Source organism: Aphelocoma coerulescens, chromosome 3, assembly GCF_041296385.1.
Source record: "Aphelocoma coerulescens isolate FSJ_1873_10779 chromosome 3, UR_Acoe_1.0, whole genome shotgun sequence".
NCBI lineage: Eukaryota > Metazoa > Chordata > Aves > Passeriformes > Corvidae > Aphelocoma > Aphelocoma coerulescens.
Window position 1 is genome coordinate 89,574,004 of NC_091016.1, and position 24,151 is coordinate 89,598,154.

Here is a 24,151-nt window from a genome sequence, read left to right on the forward strand (position 1 = left end):
GCTCTTAGTTGTGGTTTGGCAAATGCACGGTGAGGGGAAAACCTGCCAATGCCTTAAATAAACAGCTTGTTAGGGGTACAGCATGGGGTGGCCATCTCTTGGGTAAATCAGACTGACTGGGGGTCCCACCTGCTCCTCTAAGTCATGTCCACCTCCTCTTCCACTATTAAACAACAAAATTATCTGGAAAACAAAATTTTTCCAAGTTGAAGTGCTGTCACTTCTGTACACTTCCTTGAATCTTCTGGACAATCACACATTGTAAGTTGTGACCGGCAGGTCACTTTTTCCCTTAGAAGCTCCCCCACTGTACAGAGAAGTGGTGGTTTCTTACAGCATTACAGAAGCTGCTGTCTCCTTTCTGCTGGATGATGTCATGTCCCAGTTTCCTGGGCACCCGAAGTCCATGGAATGGAATCTGAACTCATTTGGTTTGTTTGTTTCCTCAGATGGCTGGAAAGTGAATGAACCTGTATTTTCTTCCATGATGGCTATGTTCTGCTGTCCTCATGCTCCCATATGTGACTCGAATTAAAACAGCTGTGTGGTATCTTCTTATTCCTCTGGTGACTGCACTGTGCACTGCCCACCCCTCCACAGGGGAATCCTTAATGGCATGAGCTGCAGGCTAGCAAAATCTGGAGTTGGCTTCGTCCCCTCCTTTTCACATCCTCTTTGGCTATGCTTTCTTCCTCAGCTGGCCTGTGCTGGCAGCCTGGATGGGATTCATATCAAAGCCAAGACACATTGCGGTGTCCACAAGGAGATGCTTACATGTGCTCTAGTTTGCTTAAACTTTCACTGTGGCCAATGGAAATCTGTTTGGGACAGTCATGGGCAGTTAGAGAGGGATCTGGTCACGCTAAAGTCAACACACGTGCTGGGATTCATCACTCAGACACAGGTGCTGGTCTTGTTTGGTGGTCTCCAGGTTTCCTTCTAGTAAGGAGGATCTTGTGTAGGTCTTGAGCCATACCTGCCAGCCTCATATGGCAGAGGTCTGGATGTCTGACTGTTTCTTTTTGGGCAACTGAGTGTCTCATGCCGTGGCTGGTCTGACGAATTGCTCTTTGGAGAGCATTCCCTGTAGTGACTAGATCTCTGCTGACTTGATAAGTTTGAATGGCTCACTATATGTTGAAAGTAAACACTGGTCCTGAGTTTAGTCACATCCACTTCGTCCTGATCCAGTGGCCCTGCTCTAATCTGCTAGACAAATAGCAACACCATCATTACAAAGTGTCTCAAATCTGCTAGGAAGTCAGCTATGTGAGAAACAAAGATAACTCTGGCCAGTCGCTCTGACTTCTGGATATTTGTGTGCACCAACACCATTTATCTTGTTGGCATCTGTCTGACCTGGTTTCCTCTCCTCATCAATCCCTGTCCACAGCCACACCATTTCTAAACAGATGCTGGTTCTGCCCACCACAGCTGTGTGCAAACACAGAGACACAGGAAAACCCCAAAGGAAGCAAAAAGGACTTGTATACACAATACTGTCTTTGGCTTGCACAGCACAGCCCTACCCCACATGCCACAGAGCTCTTTGGGCCTGGAACATGCATGCTTTAGTCTGGTTGGGCAGAGTGTAGCAGAAACAGCCTGGGCTGTCCTGGATTGACCCTGCTCCTCATGGAACAGGGTGGACAATAAAGCGCTCGTGGGGGGTTACCCTGCCACTTGTGTCTGCTGGCCTTGGCCGTTCATGGTGACTCTCTTAGAAAGCTTCTCCTTCTGATTCTGTGAAGGTTTCATCTCATGTGATATCCATTCACAAGGTGATCAGATGCATAAATATGCATCCTTTTGTTGTGGGAAGGGCTCTTTGATGATGCTGTTTTTATCCTGGAAAACAGCTTCTTGGATATTAATTCAGGCAATAAGAGGGAAAATATGTGGGACTAGCTGTATGCTAAAATGGCCTACGCCAGAATCATGTTGGGGTGCCCAAAACAAGAATATCTGAGCCAAGGGATGTGCTACTAAAACAAGATGTCACTGGATATCTAATCCATCTTGTCCTATCACTGCCTCTCCAGCCTACCACTGATGCTTTAAGGAAAAGAGTAACATCGTGAAAATGCACAGAAATAAACCTGGGACTGCTGGAGCTGAAGTGAGAGAACACAAGAAAGCATCAGAGGGTGTCTGTCTAGCAAGTATATGAGAAAGAGTGCTAAAGAGAGGAAAAAAAGGGCTTAATGTGTAACTTAGATGACTCCTTCCTTTTTCCCCTTCTGCTCCTCTGAAAGAAGTGATTAAGACTTGCTCCAGGATGTCAGTGGCACATCCCGTGACAGTGGAGATCAGTCTTCATATTCAGCACTGGCATATATCTCAGAAAAGCTCTTCTGAAGTTTCTTTAACCATCTCCAAACCTCTCACACAGGTCTAGTTCTGACATGGGCAAGTGTTGCAAACCTTCCCTGGTGACCTCCACAGCCAGTCAGCAGTACCTTGAGAGACCATGGGTAGCACCTCTCCTTTGCTGTTTTCCTATATGAAGTAGGTTGCTATGTATTGTTCCTCTAGGTCACCCAGCAGACCTGGATGGGAAACAAATTCTTGGTCTTACTCTGGAGACCAGTGTGGAACAAAGGCTAATTTATGTATCTTGACTTTAGGTTTCAAAGGTTGCTAGAAAACATTTCTGGAGTGTCCACACAGGGCTTCCGGTAAAAGGCTTGTTTTGTCACTGTATTCCTTCCTGGCATCTCTGTTGCAGTGCCTAGCAGCTCATGTCGGATATTACAAAAGACTCGGTTTCCAAATATTGTGGAATGGGCCAAGACAGGGCCACTCAGCCTCACTGGATGAGGAACTCACAGCTCTGAGGCCAAGAGAGTCCTCTCTGCAGGGACTGGCTCTGAGATGACTAAGAGCTGTCACAGACCCTGCCAGCCAGCTGGGTAAATATCCCACATGGGTAGAATTTCTCATTCTCTACAACAAAGATGCCAGGGTGGTCTGGCTCAGCAATCTACTAAGCTGCAAGGAATGGTGATTCACAGCATTTCTTTGCTTGGAGGTATTACAGGAATAACCAGACTTCCCTCTTCAGTCTCGATGTAGGCTGTCCTTCTAGCTGTGTGATGGAGGGAGTCTGACCTGAGGTCAGTCACTTCTTACCTGAATGAGAACCCAGAGCAATGAACTGCCTCAGCAGACTTCAGAAGGCTGTCAGGGACATAAAAAATGTCCTTGGCTTCTCATATAGCTCATCACCTCCATGCATAGCTTCGCTTTGCCCTGGCTCACATAATCTCTGAGACATGCTGTCATTGCTTTTCCAGGGCTGACTCTCATGCCTGTGGTAATGGGCTCTTAGGTATGTCTTATAAGACAGAACAATCCCCCACACTGTTCTTTCCCTCAGTAAATCCTTTGGACATCATTTCCATCCATGTGCAGTGGGCATCCTCATCTCCTGTCTCTCCCTTCTGTGTCTTAGAAGTATGAACTTTCATTGCAATGTTTAGTCCAGACAGACCCAGTCCCTTTTGATGCAGCTATATTTTTTACTTTTCTCGATATCACAGGATCACAGAATGGGTAAGGTTGGAAGGAACCACAGTGGGTCATATTGTCCAACCTCCCTGCTCAAGCACAGAATTGAATCCAGATGGTTCTTGAATGTCTCCAGTGAGGGAGACTCCACAGCCTCTCTGGGCAATCTGTTCCAGTGCTCAGTCACCTGCACAGTAAAGAAGTTCTTCTTCATATTCATGTGGAACTTCCTGTGCATCAGTTTCTGCTGATACCACTAATTGCTGTTAGCCTTGTGGCATTAACTTATATAATATCTACTGCTTTATCTCTGGTATAGTGATTTTAATTTAATAAAATCAGAAGGTACTTTGCTTTCATTGAGGATAATTCACTACTCTCTGCATGTGATTGAGGAGATAGGCAGAATGTCTATCACCCCCAATTTTTGGGAGGAGCTCTATAATGAGATTTCTCAGGCAGTATGGCTAGTCAGAAATGTGCAAAAAAACTCTAGAAAAATGCTCCTTCCTTTCCACAGTAGAGCAGAGCTGAGTGGGAAGGTGCCAGTGACTCATAGCATCCCTTCCAGTTGGTAAGGGACAGTCACTACTTCTTCCCTTAGAATGGAACAGCAACCATGTGTGGTTGGTTGAACCCTGTGCTGCTGCTGAAAGCAGATTTAACTTCCTCAGTCTCTGTTTCCATTCCCATGGCACCTGCATATAATGGTTCACTGTAGTAATTTCACCAGTACTGTTTAGACCTCCTGGATGCAGTGCTAGATTCAGCCATGGATCTCTGACATATAATGGCTTTGCTTCTACTTGACTGAAGCCATTATGGTACTGGTATTATGGGTATTTATTACCTATTCTATAGAAGTGCTAAATTTCAAACCCAAGAGGTATCTCAGATGTTAGATGTTACACAGACAGCACATAAAAAGAGCCTCTAGGCCAGAGTTTACAGTCCAGATTACGAGTACAATGGAGCAGGCTGTTAAACAAAGAACCTTCTAGGGAAAAATATCAGGTAGAATAAAAGGGGTCTGGAAAAGATAATGTAGAAATCTAAAATTAAACAAGTTTTGAGATTAAAGTTGGATTTTACTTAGACCTTTATTGTTTGGTGAGAAAATAGAGTATGGAAATCAAATTCACCAGATAGCTGGGTCTCTTCTTGACTGAGCTGGTGTAGTTGCATATTTTGCACCTGTCACTACTAAAGTACATTGGTTTCCACAAACAATGTGAAATATCAATGTGAAATTTTTAACCCATGAAGCAAAATACCTAGTTCTCAAATAAATTTTCTCTAAGAAAGCAGCTAGCAACTAGATGCAGAGAGCACTGCCTGTCATGGAAATCTACTTTGGAATAAAATCCCTACTGACTGGAACAAGTCTAGATGACTAAAAGTAGGTCAGATGAATCCCATGTTGACCAATTTCACCTCACTGTGTATATGTTATGATCGAGTTTTAATTAGAAGGTCATAAAATATGCTTTCCAATTGGACTTCTGATTCATGTGCAAGATGAACTATGGAATCCCTCGCTGCTGTACCCTCAGAGTTACCAAAATGCTATTTAATTTCTAGACCGCTTCTCTGGAGTGATGTAGTGATGTCATCATCACCATTTTATAAATCAGTGATTTATGCCGCACAGAAATTAAGATTAGAATTGTAACCTTCCCCAGCTTCAGTCTCCAAAGACATGGCTTTCCAGAGAACCCAGGTGGGTGTAGTCCTTGTCTCAACCATGGTACCGCTTCAGCTGTAGCCTTTGGTAGTCCTACACACTGCACACCACTGATTCTCAAGTCAAGCACCCTATGACATGATCACCGCTTAGAAAACAAAAGTGAGCAAAATAAGCAGGAAAAACCAGAAGCAACTAGCAAAGTTTCACTAAGTGAATTCCCAGATATCATGTTGTTGGGGTTTTTAGGAGTTCTTCTGTTTTCTTTTTCTCTTAAAGTATTTTTCCCATATTTGTTGCCAGGGCAACAAATTACTGGGTGCTTAAGAAAAACAAAAGACCTGGCCATAGGAGGAGGGGTCCAACTGGCTACTTTCTTTCACCTGGGGGTTGGGTACATCCCGGGCTGGCTGGTGTTCTCGGTGTTCGGAGGGAGAGAGGCTACTATCGTTATGGAGGGAGTTCGTTGCTGCTGCGGGCTTCTGCTTTCGGCTGCCCTCCTTCTACTGTGAGTGGAGCTTGCTCACTGCAGTGGCTGTTGCACAGGGACCCTAACACCCCACCTTACTAAAAGAGGGACCTGTTCACCATCTGCTCGGGTGCCTCAGGGAGAAACCCCGGGATCCCAAGCCCACCTTTCCCTGCCCTGCTGGGAGCCGGGCTGTGGCCGCCCTGCCCCTGTCGCTGCTTCGAGCCTTCGCTATATCATAGCCCCGCTCGCCCTGCCTGCCCCGACCTCCGGGGGTTCCGCTGCAGCTCTGGAGCTCAATACATCTCGTCTGCCACCCGGGATTTGTGCTCGTCCCTGCCGTTCCAGCCTGCTGTTCCCGAGGGTCCGGCCGGACACCGGGATCGGCTGCCCAGGGGTTTGTGAAGCCTTTGTCCCATCCCTTCCCGGGATCCCAGGGCACCGGTGCCGCGTGCTCCCCGAGCTCGCTCCGGAGCGCCCCCTGCAGCCGCGGGGGAACCATCGCACCTGCCCTGCTCACCGGGAGCCGCCAGCGCCCCTGCCGGCTGCGAGCGGAACTGCACCCGAGGGGAAAGGGCCCGACAGCCGAGAAGGCTGGGACTGGGTTTGGGATTGTTTGCTGTTACTGCCACAGTTATTGGTGTTTGTTTGACTGGTTATACACATATAGATATATAATAGTAAAGAACTGTTATTCCTGTTCCTCATGTCTTTGCCTGAAAGCCCCTTAATTTCAAAATTACAATAATTTGGAGGGAAGGGGGTTGCATTTTTCATTTCAAGGGAGGCTCCTGCCTTCCTTGGCGGACACCTGTCTTTCAAACCAAGACACATGTCAAAGCTAGGAAGGTACTAAGGTGCTGAAGTAAAGTGCCGTTATTCAGGGTTTGTCCAGTAACTCTAACCATGACATCACCCTTCTTCTATAAACCTCTCCCCTCATGTCTTATGTCCTTTGTATTTCTGCAACAAATGAGGTATAAAGGAAGGGAAGTCACCCTCCTTCACTGTACAAATCAGATTACCCTCAAACCAAGCTTTTTCCATACAGAAAATGAAACAGAATTCCAGTGGAAAAAGGCCCAGGTGGCCATGTACTTCAAGGACACATCATAATGCCTTATCACAGAGGATTGGGTAAAATCCTCTGAGTGTCCCCATTGTTGGACTTTTCCAGATTTGACTCTGCAAACTTAAGAAAATTTTTAAAAAATCACTTTTTTCTGCAATGTCCTAGTTTTTTTAAAAAAGAAAATGAGAACAAAAAGTCATAAATTCTATCATGTGACAGCCTCTCATTTTCTCTATGATACCACAGTTGGCTTGGGAGCTCTAAATCCACAGTATTGACCTCTTCCTGGTGACTTTTTTTCAAAAGGAGAGAAGCAGCAACAGCATGTTTTCATCCCTGATAGGACAATATTTTATCATGTCAGACATGGGATTTCAGAGGCTCGCAGGAAGAATAGTGCCACATATGCATCCCAAGGCCTCTGTAAAGAGATGGGCTTTGCTGGTTAACAAAATATCCTTTCTGCTTATTCCTTCTCTCTTTGATCCCACCTGTCTCATCTCTTCCAGTATGTTTTTCTATTTCCTGTCTCTGGCTCCAGGTACTAATCCCATTCTCTTTGCCTGTACTTCCTCTCATTTCATTCTCGGCTCTGTCAGTCCTGTGAGTTCATTTATTTCCAATGTCCTGCCCTATCACCAGGCTACCAGTCAACTCATTATTTCTTTGGCTAACCCTCCGCTCCTCCCCATATGTCTGGCCTGGATCTTCCTGGCTACCACTCCCAATTCCAGTCCCAGATTCTTTCTCCTACTTTCCACCCCCAACACACGTATCAGTGTCAGTGATGAGGAATGTACACAGTCAATCATTTAAGAGCATCTAAGTATTATTCAAAAGTCAAAAATGGAAAGGCATAATTATTTTTCTGAGAGATTTATTTGCAACAGACATATGGGGAGGCAAGTGGTTCACAGCCTTCATACTCACGCACAGCTCATCCAGGGTGATGCTGCACTCTGCTGGAAGTGTCTGGTTCTGCTACTTGCATTTTTTAGTCTGCTCTCCCCTATTTTCACGCAATTAGTTTGTACTTTTCAGTACATTTCTACTCTGCAGCATTGATTTTCATGAAAGGTGACTGACATCCCTCTTTCTGATTTGACTTCCATTATACTCAAATTCTAAGTCATAAGAAAATCAGAGGAAGATAAAAAGACTTCCTACCATCCAGGTGTTTCCTTTGTGTTTGCCAGTCCCCAGTTCTGCAAGTGCCATCTCCTGTGAGAATTCTCCATAGTCCAAGCCCCTTTGACCAAAAATCCCAACTATGATAGGCTCCAGGCATCTTTCTGTAGTTCCTCTTCTTTAGAAGCACCGCTAAGGGAAAGTCTGCATGAAATTTGCAAACAATCAAGGACTCAACTGGTCTAATTAAAACAGAATGTACTAAGAATGTATAGGAAAACCAGAGTGGACTGAAAGCACTTGTCTGAGTGAGCAACTAACACAGTTTACTCAGTAAATGTCAGGCTACGGAGGTACATCTTGGATTCATTACAAAGGAAGCAATATCTTACTTGTCCTCCGCTCCTATCCTCGGGCAGCTGTCAGCAAGACAATCTCTTCCTTCCTCTCCTTTCTGATCCTCTTGACTATGGTGTCTCAGAGACACAGCCTCCAGTGTCCGACATTTCTTGCCCCTACTGCTCCCACAAACACCGTTCATTTATAGCCTGTGACCACTTTTGATGTTCCAGTTGTGACAGATTTCATTACCTTATAACATGGGCTGGTCACAGTTGTATTTCAACAATGAAATGTCTGCACCATCTGGGATAAGAGTCTCTCTTCTCTCTACAGTGGTTAACACCTTCTAACATGACCCTCATCCCTGCCCCCTCCAGCTAACTCTGGAGTTATATTTCCCAATTTCCTTTCTCAGAACTTGGCATTTCAAAAGCCTCTTTGATCTTGCCATCACCTCGGCATGCCTGAAGGGTAAAGATGTATAGACCATGGTTTGCGTGTCAGTCTCCCCTCATTCAAGGTGTTGGACTGGCTAGGTTGATTTGTCCATAAAGCAACAAGACTGGTATTTTCATATCATTTTATTACTGATACTTCTCCATAACGCCAATGAATTATTGACAAATTAAAGTCCATCCATCCCAGTGGCTAGGGAATTCACTGCCTTTTGGTCCAAGGAGTTCTGTTTCTGGACTGCTTTTAATTCTGCATTTCTCATATCGATTGTGTTTGATTCATGATTGCCCTGAATAGTCAGCAAATCAAAAGAAGATTTCAGATCAGAAGAATGACAAGCAAAACAAAACATACAACATTGCTCTTCAGTTTCCTTATTTATGGTAGAGACAGGTATGCTGGATCTGAAAGGCCTCACCTATAAAGAGTAACTCCAGTAAAACTTTGAAGAATAAATTTAAATCATGAGTTCACACAGGAATGGTGACACACTACTTAACTGATAGTACCCTGGTCACTTAAGAGAACAAATGGCACTAATTTTGGTTCTCCAGTGCTATGCAGCAACAAAAGGCAGTATTTTATTCTACAAAAACCCAGGACAATTTCAAATGATAAAGTTTTCCCTGAAGGACAACCTCAAAAATCTCTATTTCTCTTTCCCTGGCTCCAGCTCAAGTACTTTCCTTCTGACACTGTTGGTAACATAAGCACTTCACCAAAGGCCACGAACACAGGAAAGACCCAGTAGACATCTTCTTTTACCGTATTATTTTGCATACTTATAAGTCAGCTGTTGTTTCTGAGTTATTCCCATACAGTTTAGCTCCTCTTAGAAAACTACAAGTATTTTGCCTTAGCCCAACCATTTTACCACCCATCTCACATTTTGGAAACAGATTTTATTTTGCAGATGCTACTGCCATAGCTAACGAGTAACAGCAGGTATTGCACACTGCTACATCTAGATCCAGAGACACTGGGATTTCAGAAGAGAACTGGGATCTCTTGGTATTTCTAATGCCAAATAGTGCTGGTGATATTATAATGATGATTATTATAATGATTGCTATCTCACTAGACAGTGCTTACATTTGGAACAAAATGTCAAGCTAAAAGGGTCAGTTCCTATTGATCTTAATGGAAAAGTGTTTTGAAGAGATGCTAAGAGCATAACCTGTTTCACCTTTTAAATTGAAGTTTTCCTTTTTTTTTTTTTATTTGGAAGTGCACACCATTTTGAATTTTAACTAGTTTATTCTTTAATAAGTGGAAAAGTGTTATGGTCAAAATAAAATTACTTTTCCATTTTTTTAGTGGACCTGTTTTATTTTCTATTCAGATTATTTGTTCATGAAAATATCTAAAGTGGTGCCCTTTGGCTGGTATTAGAGCAGGACTTCCAGTTTTCTGCTACAAACCTTTCCTGCAGAGATGTAATGCCACTTGCCTGGGGTGTGTATATGCAAGTCACCCATCAGGCTCACAGATGGCAGCAGGCCTGTGGGTGACAGCAACTGCATCACAGAATCAATTAGGTTGGAAAAAACCTTTGAGATCAAGTCCAACCTATGCCTCAACACCACCTTGTCAACAAGACCATGGCACTGAGTGCCACATCTGGTCTTTCCTTTACCACCTCCAGAGATGGTGACTCCACCACCTTCCTGGGCATCCCATTCCAACGTTTAATCACCTTTTCTGTGGAGAAATTCCTCCTAATGTCCAACTTAAACCTCCCCTGGTGCAGTTTTAGACTATGTCCTCTTGTCCTGTCGCTGGTTGCCTGGGAGAAGAGGCCGACCCCCCGCTGGCTACACCCTCCTTTCAGGGAATTGTAGAGTGATAACGTTACCCCTGAGCTTCCTCTTCTCCAGGCTAAACATCCCCAGCTCCCTCAGCCACTCCTCATAAGACTTGTGCTCCAGACCCTTCCCCAAACCCACATGGAAAAATGCAAGGAAGTACAAAATTCACGTGGAGGGGTATTTAGGCAAGAAGGCTGGATCTGGACTCAGACGGATTTGGATCAAGCTCCGTGAGGTGCCAAAGGACGCAGCACGGCCCCGAGGCTCAGCACGGCACCTCAGCGTCTTCAAAAGGGAGGTGTGGGTGGCAGTGGTAGATGTGCGGGAGAGGTTTATAGCATGAAAGTGGAAGTCCTGCTCTAAAACAAGCCAAAAGGCGCAGCTTTAGACATTTTCATGAACCAGTAATCTGAATAGAAAATTAAACGGGCCCACTGAAAAGTAGAAAGGATGCTAGACCTTAACATTCTTCCACCAATTCAGCATAAATTTGCTAAAATTCCAAGTGATTTCCCAGGCCGTTTTCCTGCCTTTTCTAAGGGGGCTCCGACCGCTCCAGGGCACTCGGGGCACCCGCTGCCCTGCGTGCTCCCGAGGCCCACGCAGTGTCAGTGCGGCGGTGCCAGGGAGCGCTGCCGGGCCGGCCCTTCCTGCGCTGCCCTCCGCGCCCGCGCTGCTCACCTGCGCGCCGCCGCTGCCTCCCGCCGCTGCGCAGCCACCGCGGGGCGGGATGCGGGCGGTGCGGATCGCTGCGGGCGGGGAGCCCTCCGGCTGGGAAAGGCGGTGGCTCTGCCGGCTCCGAGCTGCAGCGGCTAGGTCTATCCCCCGCTGCCTCCTTCTCGCAGCCCGGGGTGATCGCGGCGGAGGCTGAAGCCTTAGGAGCTTGACCGTCGGGAGCGATTGGGCGAAACTTTGTTAGACGGCATGTGGGGGCCGTGGGCAGCTGAGGGGACACAGGTTTCCCCTTCCCCGTCGCTAGCGGGGGGATTGCAGTGCCGTCTCTGAGGGGCCAGTGCCGGGGCAGGAGCGGCCGGGGCAGAGCCGCTCGCCCGCCTCGGGTCCCGCACGGTCCGAGCAGGGCGCCTGCCTCCTCCTGCTCTCGCCCCAGAGCATCTCCTCCGGGGTGTAGAAACCCCTCACAGACAAGGGCTTGAGCAGTTTTTCTTCAGACCGAGGCAGAACGAGCAGTAGGAACCTCCTTTGCCTGCGAGGGAGTGCCCTCAGGGGCCTGGAGGCGCTCCCGGCAGCGTGCCCGCTGCTCCGGGGCTAGCCGGGCTGCTGGGCTTCACACGGGATCGCCAGGGCTCTCCACAAACGGATTTGCTGAGGAGATGCCTCATATTCCATCCAGGTCAGTGTCTGGACAATCCCAGTCTGAGTCTCAGCTGGCTGCAATTCCGTGTGGAAAAGGGACACTACAATCAGAGTATCCAAGTATTGCCTATTTAAAAATATTTAAGGTTCTACGGTACATATAAAACTCGAGTAAAATCTGTCACAGAAACACCTTCTGCTGGTCTCTTTCATTCGAAGTTGTTATCTCTTCCTGCTTTCTTCATCAGAAGGAAAATCTAAAAATGACATTTGGCTTAGATTTAAAAAATAACAATAAAATAAATGTAGCAGTGAGAGAGCAGAGCTTGTGCGTGTCTCTGCTAACAGGGTGCAACAGACCTAGGGCAAAATGGCTGCTGCCTTTGTACATTGGCAGCAGTGATGGAGATGCAGGGAAAATGCACACAGCTCCCTGTTCCCCAGCCGTATTCCTTCATACCACCCATCAGCTTTTGCACATCTAAGGAAATCCGTTTTGTTCTGAAACTTGTGGGTGTACGAATCTGTAACTTATTAAACAATGTGCAACTCTTAGTATTTTGCCTTTTTAAAGGGTCTTCTGGTGGTCCGTATTAGTATTAATTACTGTTAACCCTAAGGCACAGTTTATGAGTATTGTAAGGGCTTGGATATTTCAAATTTGCATTTATATTTTTTTGCTGTATAATAGGGAAAGTGTGTGTTTGAGACCAGTTTGGGGGGATTTTGTCTCACCAAAGGTGTTAGGTCCAGTCCTGCTACTCCAGTGGAAGGGAGAGGTGTTACCAGATACTGGGTGCAGTGGTTGTCTTCACAGAAAGCTCCAAGTCTGTGAGTCTTCTCCAGCTCCCAAATCAGTTTGGAAAGGGCAGTTGATACTAGAGGTGATAAAATTTAAAATTATAAGCAGCCCGAAGATGCTCAATACCTGACAGACAGGTACAGTAACAGATGAGGGAGAAAAAAAAATTCCTGTTTTCTCACAGTTCTGCTGTGAATCATCTAAGGATGTAAACGAGGCAAAGCTGGCAGAGTGAGTTAACATATTTTATTAGGTTAGCTTATAGAGCCAGAAAAATACATACAAGCTCTTTGGCTCTTACATGCACATAAGCACTTCTTAAGAGAGTTTACCTGTTTTCCCCAGTTATATCTTTCTTGATATTCAGCTGAATATCTGAATTTTTGGGAATCTGAATTTGTCAGAGCCTTTCAAGGCCTTTCTCAGAGCTTGTTACACAAATTTTGCGGTTTATGTCTTAAATTTCTTTCAATTTGTTTATTTTACAACTAGGTGTATGCATATGCAGTGCCCTGATTGCATCTGTGATACCAATATAGTTTACAGAAATGGAAAGAGAAATATGCAGAAAGTTATTTCCAACAAGACAAAGTTGGTTATTATAGTAGCTGAGCATACAGAAGGCTGTAAATGTATGGTGCAGGAAGTGAGAACATCTTGTACAGTGTAGACGATTTAGGATGTGCTGCTTTCCAGTCAATTCGTACTTCCCAGTAATAGCTGCTATCCATCAGAGGGCACTCCTGATCCTACAAAGAAATAATGTGGTTCGCTAGAACAATAGTGAACAGCCAGACTTTCCTAATCTGGAAACATGCTTTACATGATTTATATCCCATTGGCATCTGGATTATGAGTCAACAGATGATAAAGTCAAATATTTATGACACCTCCATTTACCACCCTTTACAGCACAGTGCTAAATATCGTGTAACTGATGCACTTGATTTAAAAGTCACTTGCAACATAGTAGTTCTACTGATTTCTTCACAATTTAATACGGTGCTTAGCTAAGGCTGTGAGGGAAGTTTGCTAAAAGCAGTGATCAACAACAGGGCCTGTGTTTCTTTAGCAATGTCCTTAGTGTCCGTGTAAGAATGTTAGTCTGGGTCAAGATGCCAAGTCTGCTGTAGTGCAGTCTGTTCTTACTGACATTCACCTAGGAGCAGCCTGTCTGGTTGTGTGTAAGAGGAGTCAGACAGGTTAGGTGAGTGATTAGCAGAAAAGTTTGGTAAGCTTTAGTATTTCCTTTGTTATGGTCTTATACCCCTGTGAATTTTGCCTTGCATGTCCTTTTGTATGAGTGTCCTTATTTTTCCTGTGAGAAACATTCCCAAAGTATGCATTTCTTATTTTTTCTTTTTTTTTTTTTTTTAATGCGCTTCTATCCTCCCTTTGAAGGGGATCACTTTTTTCTCCTTGCAAAAGCAAAAACTTGAAAACAGCACAGTTTCTGAGTTTAGAACAGAATGTTCATAAAAACAACAAATCAACTACCAGAACTTTTATTTTTCCCTTTCCATTGAGAAAGGGGTTATCTGATGGCACCTCTGACCCTAAGACAGGCATAAAAAAGGTGGGGGCCAAACTTGTTAAACTTTTTTTTTTTTGTACCTCCAGCCTCAGCCTCACAGGATATTAGAGGGTTTATTCCTTGAGAATATGCAGCTTCATGCAATTGGTTATACATGGTCTCCTTGTACCAGTGTCCAGACTGCATAGAGGGATATGATGGAAATAGGAGTGTATCCAAGCAGAGGGAACAGCAGGCATTGCTCCACTTGTTTCATCAGTGTTGAAATTGCTCCATGCTGCTGTGATGGTACAAACTGAGCTGATATCTAGCTTTACTCAAAATCCTGAATCCCATCCCAAATCACTGTGTCTCCAGGAGAGTTCTGGAGAGAATTTGCTGGCTTTTGCCACTGCCATTCTGTGTCAGCTGGTGGCTGGAAAGCAAGTGTATGTTGGCATCTTCAGAGGTGGTTTGCCTGGAGTGCAAAAGGGAAAGATGTCTCCTTCAAATTGTCATAATTGGCTTATTAAATTAGACTTTACTTCTCTAGAACTAATTTGCATGCTAAGGCATTCGGCAAATAACATGCAAGAGGTCTGATTACATATTACTATGTCTCATATAGATGACAGAAATTCCCAGTATGAGAGTAGAGTTTGCTTTTTATGACTAGAACTATCTTGTTTCCTGTATGTAACTTACTGTTGAGTCTTGGGGTTTTAGGAAGTGTTGCTGTTGAGTCAGCTCTCTGTTTCTGTTTACAGTGTAGATTCAGAAATACTTTTAACTGAGCAAATTCATCCAGAACTTTTTTGTGGCTTATTAAAATGTCTTTACTGATAGAAAAGAATATGAAAACAAAGTGTGGGTTGGGAGTACATGCCAAAAGTATATTTCTCTTCAGCCGGTCAAATATTTCCAAGCTGGGAACAAGAAACATTTTTAATGGCCTGGCACACTCGCAGGGAACCGCCTGAGGAGTGTGTGTGTGTATACACTCTGCTCCCAGAGGTTGACTGGAAGCTTGTAGGAATGGATAGCCCCTGGACTGGATGGGATTTGGCCTGGATCAAGCATGCATGATGGCTAAGGTGAGGAGAGCCAAGCAATTGTCACCTGCTGGCAGGATACTTGGATTTTTTGCTTCGGGCCACAGTCAGATAACCTAAATCCCACCTCATCCTCTCTTCCTAGCTTATGGGGAGAGCCAGGCAGCTTTGATGGCTTCTGGAAAGCAGCCCAGAGACTATAAACAAGGTACTGAGCAGGGAGATACCTAAAAGAATAGGGAAGAGAAGTTAGTTTTGCTCAGTAGGAAACATGGACAGAATGTCCTGACATGCTGAAATCTGAGGTTTGGGTGGAATCACAGCTATGAGAATGTGTTTCCTCTGTTCAGTAGTTGTCTCTCCCACCTTAAGGACAGAAGTACACAGCTGAACTGCTGAAGAAGAGGCCAAAGTCTATCACACTGCTCATGAGAGGGTTAGTACCCACCATAATCCATGCAGTCAGGGGCCAAGAACTGATGCAGACCATAAGTTCTGTGCGATTAGAAAAACACAGGCCTCCTATTTTGACATAAGTTCTAACCTTCCCTTAGAAGGACAGTACAACAGATTTCCTGTGGTTCAGACTTTCAGATTACTACCTATTTGTTTTTGACTTTTTTCCTCCTTGGGAAATTATGACAGAGAACTCTTGTAAATACTTGGCTAGAAAATTACTTTGAGCTGTCTGTTGTTGCTGTCTATTTTGAAAGTATTTCTCTTATCAGTGTCTCCTGTTTTCCCATATTTTCCTCACACTTTCACAAGATTTATTAAATGCTTGCCTGCTGGAAAGAGTTGTGCAGGGGATTTCTGCTCCTCTTAAATCAAAGGCAGCGGTCATAAGACTTAGACTGCATCTGATCATCAAATTGTTTTTTATTTCCTTGAAATGACCCATTCATGGAGAAAAATGGTCTAGGAATAATGACATTGTTTGAAATTCAGAGGTAAAGTCTGCCTGGAAATGACCTCCAAGGGGTTTAGGTGTGGTGATGGCAGCCATTATAGGCCTCATGATGTGCCATCCTGTGCTGTCCCCACAGCAGAGTTAACAGAAGAGGGCTGTTGTGGCACAGCAGTTTCTGCCATCTCTGAGCTAGGGGTGGTCACCTCTGGAACTGGGAAAAAGCACAGCCTGGGGCACTGGTGTCTTAGACTGCCTCAGCTGGGCCTGTCAAAGGCTGGACCATAAATCCCAAGCAGAGTAAAGGGGTTGTTCAGTGACAATCTTCCAAGCAACTCTGATGAAGCTGAGCTCATCCTATTTGTCATAACTACAGAAGTGATGTGTGAGGTTGGTGGAAACATTGGGAGCGTAGAGATGCTGGAGATGGACTAGTGGAGGGCTACCAGGTGGCCAGAAGCCTGGAGGACTTGCCCTTTACAGAAAGGTGAAGGGTGCTGTGCTTGTAGAGCCTGATGAGGAGGCAGTTATGGGCAGTCTGGAACTGCTTGAAGGGAAGCTATGGAGATGATGAAGCTAAACCCTTCCTTATAGATTCAAGTGGCCAAAAAGGCATCAGAACATCAAATTGCGACTGTGGAAGTTAGAATGGAAGCTAGGAATAATCTTTTTGCTTTGGAGGATTGGAGCAAGGCACCCAGAGAAGAGGCAGAATGTGGATACAATATTGCTGCTAGCAAGAATTTTTTTTGCTTCTTTCCAGTTCCGTGAGATATTTTTCTCTCTCACGGAAGATATTAGTAGAGTTCTATAAACTATGAACACCTGCGACCTTGCAAACCTTTGTTTATAGTACAGTAGGAAAATATTTTGACAATGGATGTTTTAGGATTTTAGCCAATCACCCCAAGGGGTGGCTGATCCTTTGACCAATTAGACTATGAAGAAAAAAGTCTATAAAAGAGTTGTAAAATAATTAAATAAATCAATCTTGCTGCACAGTTCCTGCCTGCTGGATCTCTCTTCTCCTCCCTACCACTGCGGGATACTGTGACAGCAGAATATCTATCCCTAAAGGTTTTTGGGACTTGACTAAAGAAAACCATGGGCGGCTTGGTCTGGTGCTGGTCATAGTCCTGCAGACAGGCAGCTGAACTAGAGATGACCTCCAGAAGACCCCTCCAACATCAGAATTTTGGTGATTGTGTGAACAATGTAAATTTTTTTCCACAGAATCAATTAGGTTGGAAAAGACCTGTGAGATCATTGAGTCCAATATTTGGCTGAACAACCTCTTGCCAACTAGACCAAGGCACTAAGTGCCACATCCAGTCTTTTTTTTAAACACTTCCAGAGATGGTGACTTCACCACCTCCCTGGGAATCCTGTTCCAGTGCTTGACAACACTTTCTGTGAAGAAATTCCTCCTAACGTCTATCCTGTCCAACCTTTTTGCTCAAGATTGGCTTTAAAAAAACATATTTGCAAGCAATACAGAAGAGGTGATTTTTTCATTAAAAACGATACCCAGAAGTATTCACAGAAAACTTACAACACTGCTTCTCAGTGTTTTAAACAATGCCAGTGTAGCTGCAGGCTTTGATTAAAATTATTTTCATTTTGAATAATCTTAAATAATGAAGTCCTGTCACTTAATTCACACAAAATAAAGAACTTTTCTTTACTTTTCTTTCATACCACTGAATAAGCACTGTAGTTGATTAGGTATTTCTCCCTATGCAGTATGAATAGCTGCTGCACATGCATATGTGTGCATATATAGGATATCTCTAAAAGGGATAAATGCAAACATTTTTTCACTCAGCAGACTGCTAGCTCTCAGTTGTCACCTCATAACTATAAATAATAGCTTTGGACTTAGGTATATTTCAGACAGAGGCACAGAAAGAGCAAGCAAATAGAGTTATTTTTTTTCTGTGTCATTGGCACACCATTGTTCCACTGTGGTCAGTGGTAGGATGTATAAACAGTATTTCAGATTCCATAGGAACCTGTTTTGTATTTATACTAGGCTAGCATCATGTGTTACTCGACCGACTGGAGGGATGGGAATGATAACCAGCAGCTTTCTTGGGCAAGAAGGAAGAGGTGCTCTTCCATAGTTAATAAAGAGGCAGAAACTTGAAACAAAATTGGACAAAGATATATGCTTTTAGAACTTGAATTTGCCTACATCAGCTAAGTTTTGTCATAGCAGAAGTGCAAAGAGGAATGTGGGAATGCTTTCACCAGGTTGTCTTCATCTGGAAAAACAAAGCAAGAAAGTAATCAAATGTTAACCAGAAGTTGAACATTAGCCACTTCTGTGAGTCTTTAAATGTTAACATCTATGGAAGGAATACTGTATTGCTGTGGCTTTTCCTCAGTGCATTTGCAGGAAATGCCAAACTGTAATGCTCTCCAGTTAAAGACGTGAGTCCTGTGACAGAATGAAAACACACGTGTAAATAATAGATTTTCTTCATAAATTTTATTGAAGTTATCTTTTTTGTTTGTTTAAGTCAGCTTTTTGCTATAATTGTTTCTGTGGCATCACTGGAGAAAAGCAATGCAGTGCTTGCACACAGCAGTACTCTGGCAGTGTCCTGCTGCTCAAATGCAGCCCAGTTTGCTCCTGTTGCGTTAAGGGTGTTTTAAAATGGGCCATCATTTACAGAATCCATCTATAGTAGTTCTCAACTGGCCCTGCAATGAGTCTTTATTACCATTTCCTCTGCCGCATATTTATCCTTGGAGAGTTACAAAATGCAGAGACCAAGCGTTGCTCAGGTTCACTGAAATGCACAGGAAGGATTTTCACTGATAATTTCAAATTCTGTACTAACTTAATGGAAAAAATATTTAATATCATTAGTAATCTGACCATATGATTTCCCTTCCCACTTTATGCTATATTTTCATGCAGTTTTAAAGAAGGACAAGCCATACTTGAGTCTGACATAACTTACCTAAAATTTTTGGGGGATTTTTTTCATAATGTTAACCTGCCATCTGAGATTCAGAGAATAATTGTTGTGGATTTCAAAATTTGTATCATGGCAGATTAATGCTTTGCAGTTTGCCTTCATGAAGGTGATTTGGCAAAGGAAGTGACTGTTCTGCTGTTACAGTGATGTCCAGTCAGCTCTGTGGTTGATAAGTGGACTAATCAGGCACAGAAGGTCATAAGAAAATACAGATCCATTGGCTGCACGAAAATTAAGAGCACCATGTGCTCTTTCAAAATAAATTACTCTAAGTCAGTTTTCAGTTAAGATTCAGTTTTATCTTTAAATACATTCTTGTGGAAGTCTTCTTACATCAGTAATGGAAAGCCTAAATGACCTGCTCAAAAGTCACATTTCTGCTTATTTTATGCTTTCACTGTTATCATTAAGAGAATTCTTTGGACACATTGCAGTAGAAATTACTGGTGTTTTATAAATGTATCTGTACTTTTGTATTTATTTCAGTACCAAAGGGCCAATGGCAGTTATGTACAGTAATGCGAGTTCTTAACGCTTAAGTCTGGTCCTGTGTGTATAATAAATGAGATCTACTCCGAAGAATTTGGAAAGCCAGGAGGTTGCAGGGTTAGCCTGCTATGAAATACCAGGGGACTGAGGCCCTGATCCCCAGTCCATTCTTATTTGTAAACGCACTTCAGCACATATGTATCTCTAGGCATGTGTTTAAGACCCATTGACATCAATGAGACTTTAGCTGATGCTTAACCTCTAAGCATATGCTTAAGTTTCCTGCCGAATAAGGAGGGCCTTGAGCATATGCTTAAAAATACCCTGCTGAATTGCTGATCTCTCTCAGGCCTCTAGCCTGCCCCAAATACAAACCTTTACTTGCTCCACTAGGTCACTTGTTTTGGCTTGGACTTCAGATTTTTTCTTTTTTAGCATTTCCTTTTCACTCAGCTGGCCAGATCTATTTTCTACAACCCCCATTATCACGCACACATGGTGTTCATTATTACTCTACATTGCTCCACATTACAAAGTCGAGTACCCAGTTGGTTAATTTAATGCTTTCAGTGAAAGTGCTATCTATTTATAGTTTTCTGCAAATTTAAAATCCTGTATGGAAAAAGCTGTTGTCAGTTAAACAAACATGTTGTTTATATTCAGGTGCTGCTGGGATACAAACCTTTCACTATAATCTTTTCACACTCTCACTGTGCAACATTATTACTGCATTAGGTGGGTTTTTTTTAAAAGGTTCCAAAAATCCATTGTAGCTCTCTCAGGCTTTTGGATAAACTGTAATTACTCTTGGCCACAGTATTTAGTGCAGAAGATTTTCTTACCAAAAATACTGTTTTGTTAATGCTGATTTTTTATGGTGTTACTTTATTTCCACTGGAAATTTTCAATTTCCCGCAGCAAATACATCCAAAAGTGCTTTTCATACTAAGTCATGTTTCATAAAGAAATATTTCTGAATAATTTTAATTTCTACTATTGGGGCTTTTTGGCAAAAACTCTTGATATTTTGAATCAAGGTGAAACTAAAACACTCCTTTAAAATTCTAAAAATTTCCCATGATGAAAACCTGCAACTTGAAAAAGTTCAAATAAAGATTTCTTTTTTCATTTCCCATGTGAAATAAAAAAGTGACACTTTCCTTTTACTTATGGTTAACAAAGCAAAATTTACCTGGTGTCTTTTACTACTATCAAGGGAAGCTTGTGAAAGAATAAGCTAAATGTGGGCTGACTATTTTGAATTTTTATGCAGTAGTCGTTGTGTTAGAGGACTGACTATGCTGATACAAGTCATGGATGTGAAACCCCGCAAAATTCATGGGTCTCAGCTGAAGTGTTTCTTAGGTCTAATAAAGGTTCTGAATGTGCCTGCGATTCATGGTTTTTTGTCAGAACAAAGAAAAATCTTAGCACACACCTTGGTGCACATGAAAAGATAAAACATTTCCCCATTCTAACAGTTGTCTTTGGAAATGAGAAAGATTATTTGCTTAACTGTTGTTTTCATTATCCGATGTCCACTTTGAGATGTTTGCCATTGAACATTCATGACTACAATGGTTTCTGCTGCACATACTGTTTGAATACATTTCTTGGACCAATCCAGAAAACCACCAATCAACGAACTGAAACTTGAGCTCCTACTCTACTTGTCAAGATATTCTGGATCCTCACGTTGCATCAAAACATAACAAACTGCTGAGACCATTTCATGCTTTGTTGGCTTCAAATAAACCAGAATTACCCTGAAAAAGGTTTCCTCCAACTTTTGTCTGCATCTCAATTTGCCAAAATTCAGATGTTTGGCATGCTTTGCTCTCAGCTTCAGCCACTGCAACTTATTAGTAGGGCAGTGGATTTTGTTTTCCTTGCAAGTAAGGAAGACACTTATTTTTGTCACTGAAGCAGTGTGGTTCAGGCACAAGGGGACATTTGTATTTTTCTCCCCACACAGGCCCGCATCGTTAGCTTGCAAGGTGTTGTCCCTGGCTGATGGAGTCCAAAGCCTCCACGCAGTGAGGGAATTTGCAATATCGCTGCAGGCACATGGGTCCCGTGCGAGTGCCAGGAGCTGTCATGATCAGAGAGGGTATCTTCCAGGACAGATGGAATCCAACACATATTTTATAAGATTTGAGGACAGATGGGATTCTTAATTCAATGAAAAATTCCTTTTGACGCCTTTTTTTTTTTTTGCTGACTCAGCATATTGTTTGCAGCTGGACTGGAGTGGGAATGCCTGTGTAGAAGAGTTATATGACTTTCTGGAAAAACTAACTAGTATGGAACTAATTGCAGCCCACCCAAACCTAGCAGGAGGCTGGGTTTTCCTTTCAATTAAAAGCATTCTGCTAGAAGGCAGCACACAAGAACTGATGTGTGTGTTCCGATGAACGTTTAATAGGAGCTTTCATGGTCTTTGAAAAGAAAAAATAAGGTCTTCAGGAATGAAGGCAAATAGGCCATGGAATTTAAAGAAAAATATTAACTAAGGGGTCCAATTCCAAACCAGAAGCTGGGAATATCTTCCTTGAAAAGAATTTCTTGTCTACTGAGTAGATCTGAAAGGAAAATTAAAAAGGCTATTATTAACTGGACTGTTCTCATTTATTAAAACTTCTATAGTAAGCTGGCATTCTGATCTTCTCAATCCTCTCAATCATTTGTTAGCAAATTTCTGGTTCCTGCAACTCTCTTGCCTATTTGGAGTCAGGTGAAAGACACTGACTCCATTCTGGTAAGACAGATGGAGTTGGGAGAGCATTTCTCCCTTAAAACACAGGGAGATGTGATTTAGGACAGGCATTTTACTGCGGAAAGCTCAGGAACAGCTTGGCTCAGTTAGCAATTATGTTTGTGCTCTTATTACTCAAATTACTGACAAAACCAACTCATCTCCACAAGGCTAAAGGATTTGGATTAAATATGGTGGAGGGGAACTCTTCAAAGTATGCTGTCTTGTCTTCCAGATGGTAAAAATGAGGTTTGAAGCTGCCTGCTGTACAAAATAAATAGTGAGCAGGGAAGACATGAATGGAAATGAAGATGTGGAACAGCAGGGGGAGGTGATCTGATCTCTGGTGAAAGATAGGCTAGAAATGGTGATGACTGAATGATTTACTCTCATCAAGTGGGATAGGGATCTTTCACAAAGGGCTGGTACACAGGGAAAGGTAAGAAAGGCTGAGGGAGTCTGTGTAGAGCTGACTTCTGATGAGAAAGGGCCTGAGGAAGGCCCATGGTGCTGTGAGGTGCTGGTAAGGAAGAGCACAAGGTGCATGTGGAAGGTGCTGGGCAGACTGAAAACTAATGTACAAGAAGCCCCCGTGAGAGGGGGCCATAGGAGTCTTCACACAGGGAAAGGACAGCTGGAGCCTGATGCATTAGAGCTGAGCACCACAACACTATTGCTGCTCTGGCAGGGTTGTGGGCAAGGGGGACCAGGGGACCTACTGGGCTTTTGTGGTCCTACTGAAAGGAGCTGGGCTACTCTGCCATCGTAGACAGCCATTCTCACCCTCCTATGTTGCTCATTAGTTGGGGTATTGTATGGAGAACCTTTCCTCCTCCTCCTCCTCTTTTAGAAATGTGACCAGTATTTAAAAAATACTTTTTCATGTTTATTAAGTGAATGGGCCCTGCTATCTGCCAAGAACCTCTGTCTGTCTTTGAACACTAGTGTTTGAATAAGGATTATTTTCCATCCAGTAATAACGGAGAAAGATGTAATCTTAGTATTGTGGTGCAAGTTGCAAAAATAATTTCTGCTTGCTTGGTAACTTCATCCTTTGAAGTATCCAGATTCTCTCAGGGGTGTATGTGACCTCACCTTCTAGTTACCAAACTTTTCCAAATGTCGGATTACACTCAACACCAGATTAGGAATGTGCTTGACATTTCTTTATAAGGTGCAGGAAAATATCTGGGTGGAGATGAAAGCAGATACAAGTGTAACTGGGATACTGGAATAAATTATATATTGCTACTATTACACTTCTCTTCCTGTGTTTCAGCCTACCTTTTTGCTGTATCTTTGGCTAGTATTCAGTTGTCTGCATACTTGCTGAGGATTCATGAGAAATTTGTTCGTTATAAATCTGAATCACCTGAGAAAAGGGACTGCAATAATTCACTCTGTAGCATTCACATTCAGAAAAGCTGACAGTCTTTTTTTACACCCTTGACTATTTATGCATACATCTTAAATTACAGGTGGTATTGCTGGTGCCGTAGAGCTGCCAGTTTGATGATTATGGACTACTGGAAATACCAGTAGAGTGTTTGAATCTGCTGTTATTTGTATCGAAAATTTATGTGTGGAAAACTGTAAAACAATGCCTGAAAATGCTTCAAAGAAATTTTGTTTTAAACTCATAAATATGATGAATATTTTTCAGAAGAGTCAATAACTGTTCATGCACCTCAGCAAGACATATCTTCAGTCCTTCACCGACAAACCTTTTTAAAACCTTGAGACAAAACCTCACCATTTGGAATAGAAAAGAAACAGGAGTTTGCTGGAAGCTATGCAGGGCTACTCTATAGGAATGCTGAGCTCTGGTCATGACATGAATAATGGAGGCATCATTAAGATAAT